The following is a 5,880-nucleotide window of genomic DNA, read 5'->3' as shown; positions in this document are numbered from 1 at the left end:
GAAAGAGGAATGGTTTTGAGCATATCACCTCTTTAAGATCTACTCTGTGAAGGAAACCCTAAAAGGCAGTTGGTTCAGAGCGCAGGGAAGCTTCGCCGACGAGGGCTATCCGCTTTCCTTTTCCCTCCATTTAGGAAGAGGGAAACGTTTTCAAAAGAAGTGAAAATGCCTTCTCCGTGGCGCTTTTTTTAGAGAATGTGGGGGGCGGGGGGGGGGGATGTTTTTATTCCTTTTCCCTCCATATATATCACGGTGCAAGTGTGCTAAATAATCGAGCCACGAGGTATAGCTCGAGCTTAAGCTCAAATTTGAGTTTGTTGATTAAACGTGCTCGAGCTTGAGCTCATTCCGGCTAGGCTCGTTGGTTAGTGATCCAACTCAATTAGCCTATCACTAATCATTTTTGATGTATTTCGTGTCGAGCTCCCACTGCCTCCTCTTCCGACCACCACTACTGTCGTCGTGACCTCCGTAAAAATTGAGTTCTTAATTCGAGATCGCGAGCCCGCTTCTACCAGGACGACCGAGCTCTAGCTCAAGCCAGCTACTACCAGTACAAGCCCAGCTCGAACTTGGCATGACTCGAGCTCAACTCATTTGCACCCCTCACCTTCACACAAAAATGAAACATCTATTTCCTTACTATTTATCTTTTCTATTTAGAAAATAAAATCAGGAATAATTTTGAAATTAGTAACAACCATGCTTCAAAATCATGTCATCTTCACTACAACATAGATAGATAAATAATGTTTTTCTCTTTATTTAGTAATACCGCTAGAGAAGATTAGGAATTGAGAAACTTATAAATTCATTTCCAATGATTAATAGGGAAAATTATATCTTTTGAATTTTAATTGATAATAAGAACATAAACCAGCTGATATATCATACTAGAAGCAACCAGATATGCTAGTAGCATGATTAATCATACAAAATCTTTTCTAATTAGGTAAATCAGTAATTCTCTTGACACAGATTAGTCGAGTGAATTAATGAATGTGATTTGTCGGTGCCAAGAAAACAATAAAAAAAAGATAGCCATAAGAATGAAAATTGACAGCAATTTGTGAGATGCAATTGTTGTTGGGTGATTGTACGAGTCAATTGCCATAAAGCAATAATAAATATATAATGATGATGGAGGCTTATGTTGGCGGTCTTTGATGTTAAATGCTGCTAAGCAATGATTGTCATCATCAATTCTTAGTAAAAAAAAACTCATGTAGATTTGTTCGCTCCACACAAGGTTTCAATCATTTGTTAAATTAAGGTATATTTTGTAATTTCTTTTGTAAAATATTTTGGTTATTTTTTCAATTCTCAAATGCTCCATCATATGCCTCGAAAGATTTTCCTTGAATATCTTTAAGAAGGGCTCGATAGACTATTAGCTCTTTCAAAGCTACTGCATGGGTGTGTCTTTGATCCCGGAAAATATAGTTGTATAAAATTTATAAAGTTGACTCTGTTTTACAATGATACCAAAATTTTGATGTGGTATTTTATGAATAATAACATTAAGCACTTAATGTTGTGATTCTACGCAAGTATACGTATTATTATCAAGTAATATAAAACTTTCTATTTGAGTCCCAAATATCGATCCCACAAGGAAGATTTAAATTTGAAATGATAAATTAACTAGGAAATTCACAGAAATAAAAAAAAAATTACTGTTACTAGTTTCGAATGTTTGAGATACTATGAGAACTAAATTATTAACTACTAGTAAAATTTAAATACAAAGTTTAAAATAGTAACTACTAAACTATGTTTATGTAATGAAGTTTTCTAATATGAAAAATCATTTTTCCCACTACAATCAGTTTTTGGTGAAATGAGATGAAATAAATGGTTTAAATATGTATTATGCCAAATAAGAGCAATTTTAATTCTCTACCCTGATTCAGTGTTATAGAAAATTATTAGCTAATCTTAGGTTTAGTCCCTAAATCCGTGGCTAGGCTAGAAGGATACTAGCTCCCACTCCAGAGCTCCCACTTCCCTTCCCATGAAAACTAACTCTCGTTTTAGTTCTTAAACACTAAGATCGAATTGGGGATTTTAGTCTGTCACCCTAAAATCTCCAATTCTACATCCAACAATGTATATTTCCTTATTTATTTGCACTTAATTCCATGAACGAAATACTCCTTCATGAAATTAAATGTGATCCTCACTCTGTTGTAAAACTCATATTATATTTTCAGGATCATATGTTTCGCAACATATTTTAACAATTTAATTGGTCAGATCGAAAAGTAAATTAAGAACGGAGTTGAAAAGCCACCACAACTGGCACATCCACATTATTTCTTCATTTCACCATATCTCAAAGTAGGAAGAAAGATAAAGGAATCTACTCAGACTTCATGAGAAAGATACAACAAAACACAAATTTCATATACATAAGAAAGTTCATACAACAATAATAAATAAACAACACTTATCTGAAACTCTTTCTCAAAGAAAATCCTTTGTAGCCTCTAATAGGAAATGTAGGAAGAAGAAATCTCTCACTGCTCTTCCTCTCCAAACACTCTTAGAGAAGAATTCACACTTAAACTAACTACAAAAACTCAAAATTATAAAGGAAATAAATAACTAATGGTGTGGAATGGCGTGGAAGAAAGTGAAAAGTGCTTGAAGGGTGCGAAGAGGCACAAAAGGGGGGCGAAAAAGAGCAAAGAAGGTTTCTTTTCTGATCAATTTCGGCTCTAAATAGAGCATAGGGTCGGTTTTCCAATAGATACATCCACAAACTCTTCAAAAAGCATCTAAATTTGTCGAATCTTCAAGAAATATGGTCTGCATCGACACTGGCGCCGTCGACACCCATTCTAGTGCCATCGGCGCCAGTGACCATTTAATTTAGACAACGCTCTCTGTTAAACGAAGCCGTCAGCGCTGAACAATTCTTCAAAAACTCAATTTTGACTCAAAATTTCATTCTTTTTTGTTTTCTTTTTTACTCCAAGTCCTAAAAAGCAATAACCTGCAATAAAACATGAAAAATACTTTCCTTTAAAGTACAATATTACTAAAAATGAGTATAAAATATGGGTCTAAAAATGCATATATTTTTGATGTATCAGTCTTTCAATAATTTTATAAGAAGTATCAAGGCATGTCAAAAGCAAGCATCAACTTGATAAATCATGGATTGCATTAATGATGTGCTTCAGTTCGATAAGTGAATTCAAGAATTAATTTCATGCATTAGTTTTATAAGTGATGGTGATCATTGACATTAGTGAGATTGACTTTGTTGTTGGTGATAATCATTGTAAATCGGTGGTTAAATAACACTAGTTAAGAGACTTTGGTTAAAAGATTGTGGCCAACAAATAAAGGTTAAGAAACCATGGTCAACTCATGGTGATTGAGAGATTCAGTGATGGAAATCTGATCCCGACTTACTGTTTATGTGCACAGTATAACAATGTCTTTGATGATATTTTTCAATATAGATACTACGCAAGTATATGTATCGTTATCAAGTAATATATGACTTTTTGATTAAGACCTGAATATCGAACCCACAGGAAAAATAAATAATATGCAATATTTATCAACGAACATTCTATTTTAAAAGACAATTACTTAAACGATAAATATTTTAATAGTAGGTAAAATTCAATACTTTTTGGTATTTTTGATATTTTGATAAAATAATAAAACTTCTAAAGATAACTTGAGTTTATGTAAAGAAAAGTACTTGATATGAAAATATTTTTCTCCTTATCATGAGTCAATAATAAATATAGGAATTTTATTGTGGAAGTATGCAAATTGTGTTGTGTCAAATAAGAGCAATAATATTTTTTACCTTTACTAGAAATGCTATAAGGAACATTGGTTAATTTAAAGTTTGAATAGTTCTGAAGACCGGCTAGGCAAGGAAGATGCTAGCTCTATTATACAGTTCCCTCGATTCCCTCAACCCGGGGGCTAACATCTCATATCAGAACCTAAAACAATAAATCAAGCTGGGGGCTTTAACATGTCACTTTAAAGTCATCTAACTCTGCACACTTCAAAGATTATTTATCTATTTATTTGCACTCAATTATATGAACTACATTCTCATTCATACAGCCTGATGTGATTCTTTCCAATTGTTGAGTGAGACAATACCAACCAGGTTCTCACATGTTCTTACAACAAATTTTAACATATGGATTGGTCAAATCAAAAAGTAAATGAAGTGCATGGATTTAAATCATCACAACTTCTTCCAACATTAAAGATCAATACTCTCCACAACTTCCATCCAACACTTTAATTACTTATCATTTTAATGAGAAAGATAAGGAAAACTACTCAGAATCTATGGAGAAAACAAAACCACACTTTAGTTTAAAAATAGAAATCATTGTCAAACCAACAAGAAGTCTCGATTAAAACCAAAAGTAGTTTAAAAATAAAAGATAAAAACTTATTTCAACTCCTTCACCAAACTCTTGGAGTTCCTTTGAATCTCTTCTCTTTTACAACACTCTTACTCTCTAAATAAAACTAAGAGAAAAAAGATAAAGTAAATTTGTGGTGCCTGAAAATTTCTCTAAAACTACCTCTCAAAACTCGCCCTTTCCAACACTTTCAGAACTTTCAAGCACACTTTAAAGTCTCAACTTTATTATTTTATAAATATCCAAGAGGCGTCTTAATAACTCTTCAAAATGTGTCTCAATTCGATATATTCTCCAGAGGATGTCTCTTTTCACAAGTTTTTTAATCAAAATTTCATTTCTAGTGGTCATAACCACCTTCTTTAGCTAATAGGTGCCTCAAATGTCCCTTCAAAATAAAGTAAACTGTTACATAACTGTCTCTGACGCTTAAGCGTGGGGCCTCTGGCGATTAGGCGTTGCCTTCTCTGTTTCACCGGCACTTAAGCGTCGGATCTAGCGCTTAGGCGCCAAAACATTTAACATAATTTTCACATTTTTGCTCCAAATACTTTCCATTAAAGCGCAATATCTAAAAAATAGGTATAAAAATGTGTCTAAAAGTATTATATATTTTAGATGTATCAAAATCCAACTACTGTAAATGGGTAACTACAATCAAGTAAATATAATCAAGCAGTAGAGGTCGAACTAATGTATTTGAGGAACGATATTTTGGAAAACAAAAGATAACTGTTAATGAGATTAAAATTTGGAGATTGTAGCTAAGTAATAAAAATTTGGTTGTTTATATAAGTGATTGTTGTTGGAGAGACATTTTTTTCTTTTTTTCTTTTTTTTTTTGAAAAAAAGAGAGATATAAGTTGGGTGATAAAAAAATGCATGATTGAGTGTGGAGATCACAAACAAGAAATATAGATCGAATGGTTATAACATGAAGATAGAAGTAAAAAGACTAGGGAACCAGGTGCGGAGTAATCTAGTGATATGGGGCAAATAAGTAAAACTAATATTGTATAGGATGACACAACTCGTTTGATAGAAAAGAGAATTCGAACCTTCTAGTAAGAGGAAAATATACAGTTGTACCCAAGCTAGACTCCTTCACCCATCATCTTTAATTCGTTCTTCTCAATGTTTTACGATGCAGACGAGTCAAGTTTAATCAATGCAGTGTTTGTTCTTGTTCAAAATAGGCTTGTTTTTGAAACAACCAATCAATAACATGTTTTTTTTTTGTGGGGGAGGGGGGCGACGGAGATATGAAGAGTAAAAATTAGATCTTAAATATAAATGTGTTGAATCTTAATTTATTTGTGAATCACACCTGTTGACCTCACTTTTGGTTGAGGTCTAGAAAACTTCTTTAGTAGCCTAGGTCTAGCCATAGGACTTTCCTATTGACTAGTCTTAGAAAACTAGAAAAGGTACCCCCACCATTAGAAATTCAAAACTCTTCCTTTTA

General features: G+C 33.1%; 1 protein-coding gene across 2 annotated transcripts in view; it reads right to left on the bottom strand.

Annotated features, from left to right (window-relative positions):
• The window catches only part of LOC110025032 (meiosis-specific protein PAIR3), a 42,076-nt gene that overhangs the window by 22,870 nt on the left and 13,326 nt on the right, over positions 1-5,880 (bottom strand). The window contains exon 1 of one of the 2 annotated variants that reach the window (XM_020725270.1): positions 29-166. The exons of the other annotated variant lie outside the window; for it this stretch is intronic. The gene's annotated coding sequence lies outside the window, so the exon portion shown is untranslated. Of the gene's footprint in view, positions 1-28; positions 167-5,880 lie in introns of those variants that run through there. 2 annotated transcript variants of the gene reach the window in all.

The sequence above is a fragment of the Phalaenopsis equestris genome, unplaced genomic scaffold, assembly GCF_001263595.1.
Source record: "Phalaenopsis equestris unplaced genomic scaffold, ASM126359v1 Scaffold000287, whole genome shotgun sequence".
NCBI classification, from domain to species: Eukaryota; Viridiplantae; Streptophyta; class Magnoliopsida; order Asparagales; family Orchidaceae; genus Phalaenopsis; species Phalaenopsis equestris.
The sequence above is the reverse complement of the archived record's forward strand: the minus strand, read 5'-3'. Positions and strand labels throughout refer to the sequence as shown.